Source organism: Neophocaena asiaeorientalis, unplaced genomic scaffold, assembly GCF_003031525.2.
Source record: "Neophocaena asiaeorientalis asiaeorientalis breed wild unplaced genomic scaffold, Neophocaena_asiaeorientalis_V1.1 scaffold409, whole genome shotgun sequence".
NCBI classification, from domain to species: domain Eukaryota; kingdom Metazoa; phylum Chordata; class Mammalia; order Artiodactyla; family Phocoenidae; genus Neophocaena; species Neophocaena asiaeorientalis.
Genome location: NW_020175208.1, coordinates 623,424 through 634,725, shown reverse-complemented (window position 1 = coordinate 634,725; position 11,302 = coordinate 623,424).

Sequence of the window (11,302 nt, the reverse complement as noted above, 5' to 3'; positions counted from 1 at the left end):
TCCCAGACCGGGGCACGAACCCACGTCCCCTGCATCGGCAGGCGGACTCTCAACCACTGCGCCACCAGGGAAGCCCCAGAATCTGCATTTTTAACAAGATTCCTAAATGGTTTGCACAGTGAAGTTTGAGAAGCACTACTCTAAAGAATGAGGTATTTATATTTTTAAAATATCTTTTTTTATCTGCAAAAGTAATACATGTTTATAATAACAACTTTGAACAATACAGAGATACATCAACTTTTAAGAGTTGCCCACAATCCCCTTGTACAGAGGCAATCACTGTTAAACAGCCCTTAGGTATTCAGTAATACTTGTTATTTAATAACTGGATTTACTCATAACCTACCTGAGTGATTTGCTTGTGAAATTTCTAGAACACTGGTTTTCAGAGTATGGTCCCAGAACCAGCAGCAGCAGCATCGCCTGGAGCTGGTCTATATCAGTGGTTCCCAAACTGCAACGCGCATCAGAATTCCTTAGGGAGCTTATTCAACGCTGGTTGCTGGGACCTACCCCCAGAGTTTCTGATTCAGCAGCTCTGGGGTGGAGCCTAAGAATCTGCATCTCTAACAAGTTCCCAGGTGATGCTGTTGCTGCTGGGACCACACTTGAGAACCACTGGTCTAGAGTCTCAAGTCCTGAGCTTCCTAGAAGCACTGTGGCAATGACCCTTGATGCCCAGAGGGGTGAGGACATCTATCAAAGTGGAAGGCTGTGGCCCGCTTTGCCTGACCCTCAGTATTGGGGAAGGAGCTAACGAAGCACTGGGAACATGCAGCCGCCCCCCTACAAAGTCTAGCAAGCCCAGAGCCAGCTTCCTGTATGCTCAGTTATAATAACTGGGACCCTGGTACAAGAGCCATAAACACCAGCCAGCACCTCTTTAGAATCAGTCTTCTCTTTTCTTCCTAGCTTGGCAGCTGCCAGGGCCCACCATCCTTGGTCCCCTTCTAAGCCCCCGTACCCCCATTTTGGCTTGCCAGGAACGCTCAGAGTTGTGGACTTTACTCCCCACTCCCACTGCAATTCTAGAAGCAGCTGCACCAACTCCACCAACTAAACACATAGACCTAAACCCACAATCCACATAGTTCCTGGCCAGACTATCTTGTCCCCTCTTAGCAAATACCTTATACCTTTACTAAACAGCTCATAAAGATGGCATCTCATGAGCATTGGATCACATAGTATACCACCTGAAAGGGTACTTAGAAATGCTGGATGTCGCCAGGAGACTGCTGGGTGTTTTACTGCTGCTGTTGAATGCTTAAGGGGCAGAGACATTTTCAAATTCTGGGCCCAGCATTTAGAATCCCAGCTGTGGTTATTTAATACAGGCCTGTTTTGCCTGTACCATAGGCTCAGAAATGTCTGTTGGTTAACATCTCAAAAAATGTGTTAATACTTGCACACCAGCTGTTTACACAGCAACATACTGAAGAGCTAAATATTTTTATCAGTAAGTAGGTGAGCATGGATGGTTCTGTGTAAGTGCTTACCAGTAATGTTTTTTTTTTTTTTTTTTAATTTATTTATTTTTGGCTGCGTTGGGTCTTCGTTTCTGTGCGAGGGCTTTCTCTAGTTGGCGAGCGGGGGCCACTCCTCATCATGGCCCGCGGGCCTCTCACCATCGCGGCCTCCCCCGCTGCGGAGCACAGGCTCCAGACACACAGGCTCAGCAGTTATGGCCCACAGGCCCAGCTGCTCCGCGGCACGTGGGATCCCCCCAGACCAGGGCTCGAACCCGCGTCCCCCGCATCGGCAGGCAGACTCCCAACCACTGCGCCACCAGGGAAGCCCCACCAGTAATGTTTTGTTTTGTTGTGTTGCATTTTGCTGAGTGAGAAATGTCCTACATTCTATTTTACCTGTAAAGCCATTTCTATATAACAAAAGCCATCAGCAACACAGAACTTTCCTTTAAGTCTGTTTTCCTTGAAGTCTATTTTCATGAGCACGAGGATGTAAAAATTGCCTGCCCACGAGCATACTGTGGAAATGTGGAATTTTCACCTTGACCGGCCCAGAGTCTCAGTGACATCAATCAGATCATGTCCCTTCGCAGCTCCAAACCCTCCAGCAGCGTCCCAAACCACACTTAGAGTAAGACCCTCCCCTTGGACCCTATGTGATCGGGTCTCTTGCCACCCCTCCCGCCTAATTTCCCCTATTCCCTCTGCTTAGTCTGTTCCGGCTGCAGTGATTTCCCTGCCGCTCCTCGCCCAGCCCTTACCATGCATTCATTCATTCACCAAACAAACATTGCTGGGCACCTCTGATGCCCTGGGCCCTTTTCCAGGTGCTGGGGATGTGGCAGACAGATGAACAAATTAGCAGACATCACTGTCCTATTTGGACTTACATCCCAGTAGGGGGGCGGAGTAGATAATCAACAAAATGGATACATCCCTTATAGAGGGTATTAGCAAGTGATGAGAGCTAGGGAGAAAAATGAAGCTGGGAAGAGGACATATGGAGGGGGTGCCATTTTCAGTACAATGGTCAGGGAAGGTCTCCCTGAGAAAGTGACCCCTGAGCAAAGACTTGGAGAAGAGTACAAGGAAGGAGAGAGGTTAGAGACAGGCAGCCATCTGAACAACTCTTCCCAAGAGTTTTGTTGGGTAAAGTGGAATGGAGGGAAAAGTGCCACTAAGAGAGAGTTTTAAAAAAAAATTTTTTTTTTAATACGGGAAATGGTACTGCCTGTTTCTATGCAGATGTGAATGAGGTAGTGGCCAGGGAAAGGAGAATTGCTAATATAGGAGAGAGAGAGGAGGATTTGGGGAGTGGCATGCCTGAGAAGCAAAGGGGGGCTGGGCTCCCCTGCACATTTCTTCCATGGTAATAAAGAGCAAGGATTTGGGCAATAATCTGATCGGTAAGTATGTAAGGGGTTCGCATCTTGGAGTGGTAGGTAGCTCTTCTGATTAATTTCCTCAGCGGGATAGGAGGTAAAGAGAGTTAGCTGAGAGTGAGGCCAGGGAGTTGTTGCTGGGAACTGGCCGTCTAGGGGGATGAGAGAGTGAATGGGCTGGAGAAGCATTTGTAATGGAAGCATGAAGCTTCCTCTGTGCTCCCCACCCCAGATCCTGGGCCTGAATTGCTACGAGGCCAGCCAGCATGGGGCACGTGTCTCTCCAGAGGAGGTTCAGCTGCACGGATGTGGGTGTGGCGTAGGTGGAGAGTTGGGTCTAACCAGGGCTGGCTTTTGCCAAGTGAGTGCAACGTAACTAGAGTGGGCAAGAGAGTTGCGGTCTGTCTGCCTAGAGCCTGCTCCCCAGATATCCCCGTGACTCCTTCACTTACAGTCCTCAGGTCTCCACTCAACACTCACTCCCCTGGGAAGTCTGGATGCCCCTCTATCCATCCCCATCCCCACCTGCCACCGCAGTGAACGGCTGTCTCCTCATCAGGATGCCAACTTCACAAGGCCACAGGTCTTTGCACATTATGTTCATCGCTATATCCCAGGAACCTAGAACAGTGCCTGGCAGTGTTCCCCAAATGCTTGGTAAGTGAATGCATGAGACACATCAAAAAAGGGAGTACAAATGTTACCATCTATAGGTGGAAAGACTTAATTGGACTTAATGGTGACCCAGATTCAGAGAAGCAAAGAAAGGAGGCTGTATTGTTACTCTTGTAACTGTATGTCACTGCAAACCTTCTGCAGATCTTGTTTGATTACCTTGTACCAAATATTTGATCTGCATCACATATCATATATCTTGCTAGTCAAGGGTATGACTACATAGAATTGTAGGTGTGTGTGTTTGAAAGTATAAAGGATATTGGACTTAAGAATATCTGTTTGCATGCATACATGTTTTTTATATAAGTGTGTATAAAGAATTATTGACTAAACGGCATTTGAAAAACACTCATCCAATAGGCTGTAGGCAGTAAACGGTGCTTAGACAGCCTATGAATTACCACGGGGCCCAGGAGGCAAAGGGCTCCTGTCTTTGGACAGAGCCCTGCTTATTTTGCAGTTAACTGAAAGGGCCTCTCTGTCACTTTTGCTTGGCTACAGGGAATGTCCCTACACACAATGCTGTGTGTGTCCTAAAGCTGGAGGGCTACTTCGGGGAGAGCTCTGAAAAGAATCTTTGTATTTCAGCCAGGCAAATGGATGAAGAAATAAGAACCCAGGTTCCTTTGGGCTCTTTCCATCCCACCAATGTCTCAAGCAGGCCAGGAAGCCCTGGTCCTTCCAAATCTGTTTCCTGAGCCTTAGGCTTTTCTGGTCCCAAGTTTCACTGTGGAATTGTCCCATGAATGGAGAGAAGCAGCTGCGATGAAGGCCCTTTCCTGGTGCTTCTGACGAGGCTTTGTCTCATGGTTGTCTCCCCTGGAAAGCTGCCCAGGCCAGACCCAGATTTAGGACCGTGACCTTGCTCTGTGTGTGCAGCCCCTGCCAGGCTACTGGAGCCCACCCTTCCCCAGTCTCAGTCCCACACCCTGGGCCTCCCGCCACACGGGAAGACGAGCTGCAGGCATGTGCCAGCTACAGGGCCCCACGTGGCTCCCCACACACCCACGGGGAGGGAGGCTGCCTCCTGGCCCTGGCCCAACCCCTCCCGGGCCATCTGCTCGGAGATCAGCGGAATATGTTTAACAGAACAATGAACTGGATTGAGTTTTGAATCGGCACCAATTTTCTGCTTACTTTTTTTTTTTTTTTAAAGTAATACATGTATATGGCTTAAAATTCAAAAGGTGCAAATGAGCACCCAGTGGAAAAAGGAGTCCCTCCTGCCCCTGAGCCCCAGTGCCCCTCCAGAGACAACCACCGGCATATTACCAAAGTACACAGGCACGCGCATTTCTTTTTCTTAACACAGAAAGTAAAAGTGCACTGCCCCTTGCTTTTTGCATTTAACAATACTCTTGGAAATCTTTTCATATCATTTCACATGCAGCTGCCTCATTCTTTCAGAGGGCTAATATTTCTGTCTTTGGGTGAGTCATGGATTTCTTAACCAGTCTCCTATTCACAGAAATCTAGGCTGCTTCCAGGCTTTTGCTATTACGTATTCTGTGGCCATGACTGACTTATAAACCGTACCACACCTGTGCAAGCATAGCCGTGGGATAAACACCCACGAAGCAGGTATATTCTTGAGAACTCCACCATGCTGCCTGGATTTCTTCATCGACAACAAGGAGCTCTGCCTTGTTTTCTGCTGGTTACCATCTCACTGGGGTCAGGGTTAGAACCGTTGATGAGTCATAACAAGAACAGCGGTTATTAAAAGCATCATAGCACCTACGCTTTGCCCAGCACCATTCTCTGTATTCTACATATGTTACAGGGTTGAATCCTCCCAACAGCTCATGAGATAGGTTCCATTATCCCCTCCTTTATACAGGTGGGGAAATTGAGGCACAGAGGAGGTAAGGAACTTGCCTGAAATTCCACAGCTAGGAGGCATCTGGGATCGGAACCCAGGCAGCCCGGCTCTGTGCCACATCACCTCTCATAACAAAATCACCTAAGAAATCACTTGGCTACTGAAGCTGCTTCCAGGGTGTGTATATCAGTGGGTGCTTGCCTGCAAAGCCTGAATGGGAACTGTGCCTTCTGTTCCCAACACCCTGTGTCTCTAGAGGGAGGATTGGATTAGCCTGTAAGCTCTGTGACAGTAGGAACCAGCTCTGCCTTGTTCACCTTGGTACCTTGCATACTGCTCATTAGTTACTGTTGAATGAATATTATCTTGAATAATAACAATGCTAGTAATAGCTGATATTTATGGAGCACCAGCTAAGAGTCTGCCATAAGTTATCTCATTTAATCCTCACAACAGCTGTCTGAAATAAATTCCATTATACTTCCATTTTACAGATGGAGAAACAGAGGCTCACAGAGGTTAAGTAAATTGCCCAAGGACGCACAGCTGGTAAGTAGATGAGTTGGGATTTGATCCCTGGATGTCTGCTGTCTACCTCGAGTGATTTCTGAATGATGTCAGTCTGCACCTAAGTCTGTGAATCCACGAATTCCCCACCTAGGAATTGACCTCCACTGGGTGCAGCCTGAAGATAGTAACCACACGTCCTTTTTAAAATATTAAATAAACTTAATCTTTAGAGCAGTTTTAAGTTGAGTGGAAAGTACACTTCTGTGTACTCAGAAGTACAATTTTTAATTTCATAGAAATGTTGAGTGGAAAATACAGAGATTTCCTATATGCCTCCTGACCCTACACACACAGCCTCCTCCACCATCAACATCCCGCACCAGAGTGGTGTATGTGTTACAGTCAATGAACTTATGTTAACACATCATTATCGCCCAAAGTCCACAGTTTACATGAAGGCTCAGTCTTGGTGTTGTACATTCTATGGGCTTGGACAAATGCAAAATGATGCGCATCCACCATTATAGTATCATACAGAGTAGTTTCACTGCTCTCAAACTCCTCTGCCAACGCATCTCTCCCTCTTCCCTAACCCCTGAAAACCACTGATCTTTTTCTGCCTCCATCGTTTTGCATTTTCCAGAATGTCATATAGCTGGAATCATATAGTATGTAGCCTTTCCAGATTGGCTCCTTCATTTAGTAAAGCCTCCATGTCTTTTCATGCTTTAGGGTAAATAGGTTACAGTTAGTATTTGTGGGGAGGAAAGGCCAATAAAGTTTAAAGATAGAAAAAAGAAGGATAGCTAAAAATTAAACCATTGAGTCTCTGGTCCACCTGAAAAAAATCAGGCCGAACAGAAGCAGAAGGTGGTCTGTCTACCAAAGGGCCGCCAAAGGGGGCTGTCAGCCCCTCACACAGCGCCCCAGGCTCACACTTTCATCTCTGTCTTGAAGTGAACGCAAACAGAGAAGCACCAAGATTGAACCAAGAAGACATTTATCACACATCTTCATGCCTCTATCCCTTTACCAGCCACATTGCCCATATTGGGTACAAGGAACTCATTAAAACAAACAAAAAAAATCCTGGGGTGGGGAGGGATAAATTAGGAGACAAGGACCTACTGTATAGCACAGGGAACTCTACTCAACACTCTGTAATAACCTATATGGGAAAAGAATCTGAAAAAGAATAGATGTATGTATAATGTCTGAGTCAGGCTGCTGTACACCTAAAACAAACACAACATTGTAACTCAACTATACTCCAGTTAAAAAAAAAATCCTGTAATCATGCTATGAGTGTGGAAGTTTTGTGTGAGTTTGAGCATGCTAAACATGCTATTTAGTTAAATGTAAATATTTAAAATATGCCACAAACTTTGAACTCTATTTTGATGCTTTTTGTTTTCAAATGTACTGGGAGTCTCAACGAATCAAAGCAGCCAGGACCTTTCTTGACCCTTAAGAGGCCCCATCTGCTTGGGATCTGGGAAAAAAGGAGCTAAAAAAGAGTGTGTGTCTCTGTTATCCAGCCCTGTTCCGGCAGAGAGGATCCAGAATGCTGGAACAGAATGACGAAGGATTTGGGGCATAGCACGGGGCTCCAGTGGGGACAGAGAGGGTACACCCAGCCCGCCCAGGGCTGGCCCTCTGCTCTGAACGCTCCAAAAGTTCTGTTGCTGCTGCTAAGCATCCTGTCTTCTTTGTGAGACAGGAGATCAACTGATGCAGGTTAATGAAATGCAATTTTTTAAAAAATTTATTTATTTTATTTATGGCTGCCTTGAGTCTTCGTTGCCATGTGCAGGCTTTCTCTAGTTGTGGTGAGCAGGGGCTACTCGTCATTGCGGTGCGTGGGCTTCTCATTGCGGAGGCTTCTCTTGTCGCGGAGCACGGGCTCTAGGCGCGCAGGCTTCAGTAGTTGTGGCTCATGGACCCTAGAGCGCAGGCTCGGTAGTAGTGGTGCACGGGCTTAGTTGCTCCGTGGCATGTGGGATCTTCCCGGACCAGGGCTCGAACCCGTGTCCCCTGCACTGGCAGGTGGACTCTTAACCACTGCACCACCAGGGAGGCCCCGAAACGCAAGTTTTGTAAAGCAAACGTATTTCGTGATCGGGGCTTCAAATCTGCAGAGCGTATGTGAATATAAAGATATCATCTTTATATGTATTTGTGTTTCATGTAAAAGAAAACATGTTTTCTGATGCCAAAAATAATTTAATTGACAAAATTTGGGAAAGCATGGCAAGTACATAGAAGAATATCAAAGCCAGCCCCCTGGGCAGCAAAAGCCAAGACAGAGTTAAAGTGCAAATGATTAATTCAAATATCACCTGTGAAATTAAAAGGGGTGAGGGACCAGAAGTGGGTGGGAGAGCCCACAGACTGTGATGCAGGTCTAACACCTGTGAGGGTAAAGGGAGAAGGAAGGAGGATTGGGCAGGAAGAGCCTCAGACTGCAGTGAGCTCTGGGAGAGTTTTGGCCAACGCCATGTAAAGCTCCAGCACAAAGATTGCCTAGAAGAGTCTCGTGCTAGGCAGGAATGACCAGGCCGGAGTACTCCACCACACTTAGTCATTGGTTGTGGCTGCCAGGAGACAGCGTTGCCTTGGCTCCAATGTTGCAGCTGGAGGCTCTCAGCTAACTACCTCCTCTTGGCAGGTTCTCTCTTAAAGGGAGAGCTGACCATATGTATGTGTATGAATATGAATATGTGTGTGTACGTAAATGATTTTTGTTTTACAAAATTGTGATCATTTTGTACAGACTGCTTGGTAGTCTGAATTTTTTCTACTCAGTTTATGCCACTGAGTACACTAACACATATCATTAAATGATTCTTTCAAATCATAATTCATTAAATGGAGCTTCTGGGAATCCACCAGTTTTCTGAAAGGATGTGCTAAATTTCGTGACAGTGTATTTATGAGCATTTTCCCAAGGACAGAGCTGGTGGTTTTCCTCACATCCTCTAAGGGGTCCAAAAAGGTTAAGACCCACAATCTAAAACATTATTTATGGCAGTGATATACCATGACTTGTGAAACCGGTTCCCTACCGTTGAGTGGTTTCCAGTTCTCGGCTATGGTAAACACTGATGTTCATAAATCTTAGCATAATATGACTCTTCCCTTGGGATAAATTCCTATACCAGCAACGCTGAGTCAGAAGGTATGTGCCTCATCTTTAAGGCTTTTGATACTATTGCCAAATACACCAATGCCTGGGAATAGAGAGCCTTGGGCAGATGATAAGAAAATCCTGGTTGCCATAACCTTTTTATCCCTTTTATCTTCTCCACTGGTGCACATTATTATCCTCACTTTACTGATGAGCTCACTCAGTCTCCGAGAGGTTAAGTAATAAGTCCAGGGTCACACTGGGATCTGTCTGGTTCTAGAGAAGCCAGACTGCAGGGGACTTTTTCATAAAGAGCCCCATTATTTAACCATCCATAGGCTGAATCTTCAAATATTTCCCCTCTGAATTATTTATGATTCTTTTGCTTGCAAGTGACAAGGGCGCATCTCAACCTACCTTAAGAATAAAGGAAGCTGACAGCAGGATCTGTCATGGTGTATAAGGCCCGGAATGCGGGTGATGCTGGGTGTGTGAAAGATGGTGCTCAGCCAGGGTGCTTCCTCAGCCCTCTCCTCTCTGCTCACCACGGCCACGCCATTGGCTTCTCTGGCTGCATAGTGACCGCCCCCAACGCTCAGGTCCTGCCTGTTGGAGTCCAGGCAATCACTGGGAGATTGACTCTGCTTTTTCTGTCTCAAACCCAAATTCCTGGGAAGGAACTCTGACCGGCCGGGTTAAGTCAGGTGATTCCCCCTCTCAGTCACTGCTGCCAAGGGAGGAGGTGGGGCAGGGGGTGGAGTTGCCCCGTACTAACAAGAGCTCCGTACACTAAGTAGTCACCACAAGCAAGGAGGGGAAATGCCATGACCCCTACAGTTTGCCCTAGAAGAAGGAGAATAGGATTTTTCATGGTCCCTCTTCAGCTCATGGAGATAGTCTTTGGGGAGAAAAGCACATGCCCTTGACCCTGGGCTCCATCTACAAGTGTGGTAGGAGATCTGTGGCGCTGCAAGAGAACAGGTGTCATTTATTTGTTCAGCCAATTCTTTGTGGTACTAACAGTGAGGCCCTGGAGCAGATGAAAATCATCAGTTAGCCTTTTGGTTATTAGCCTGCCACCCCCCTCCCCCCAAAACACATGCGGCTCAGAGTCCAAAAGGAAGAGCTTAAGTAAAGGGGGAGAGGAAAGTTCTCTGTACAATAAAGGCACAGGCATTTTCAGGGAGCCTGTTAGGGAGAATATTTAAGGGGAGATCTGGAAAAGCCAGATACTGGGGGAGCATTCTCGCAGAGGAAAAGCAACTCCCAGTTCTGGGGCAGCAAGGCCAGTGTGGCTGGAACGAAGGGAGCACTGCGGGAGAGGGGGCATTGAGGCTAGCAGGGCTGGGACAGGGAGGGGGCTCTCAATGGCCCGCCGCTGGGTTTGGCCCTGGGGATTGTTAAGGCAAGTATGTGATTTGAGCTAAGCTGGCGCAGTGGTTGAGAGTCCTCCTGCCGATGCTGGGGATGTGGGTTCGTGCCCCGGTCCGGGGAGGATCCCACGTGCCGCGGAGCGGCTGGGCCCGTGAGCCATGGCCGCTGAACCTGCGCGTCCAGAGCCTGTGCTCCGCAACGGGATAAAAAAAAAAAAAAAAAAGAATAGCCTTGGGAGTGGGGTTGGTGCCAAGGGTAGGCGCCGGGAGACAGGTGAGAAGGCGAGGCTGTTGTAGGGCTGTTGAGGGGATGGCACTGAGATCAGGGAGATGGCCCTGGAGCCAGAAAACAGTGGACGGACTCGAGATACCTGGAGATTGTGGATGGATATGTGGGAGGCAAGAAAATGGGGAGAATCAAGGATAATTCCTAAGTTTCCCATTTGCGCAACTGGATGGTTGAGCGACGGGTGACGGGTCATTTACTGAAAGGGAGCAGACTTGGAGGGAAACAGGGTTGGAGGGAGAAATCAAGAGGAGAGGCAAAGAAGACAGCTGAGCAGCCAGAAAAGAGGTCTGGCTGGACATTAGATTTGGAGTCATTGGTGTTCGAAGCCGTGAGGCTGAGTGAGCTCACCTGGGCAGGGGGTGTAGCTAGAGAAGGACAGAGGGCCCAGGACCAAGTCCTGAAGAGCTCGAAGAGAGGGAAGAGACAGAAAACGAGCCTGAGGCAGAGCAGCCAGGGAGGTACCAGGAGAAGAAAGAGTGTGTGACATTAAGAGGAGGGTCAATCCCTGTTATGGGTTTGCACCATGGAGGTCACTGTGGGGGACAGTTTCCGTGGGGAGGGCCATGGCTTCCCTGGTGTCATGGGAACAGGGGCTGGATCTACTTCACTTGGGTGATATGGAAGTGGGTGACTCCACGCCAGAGGA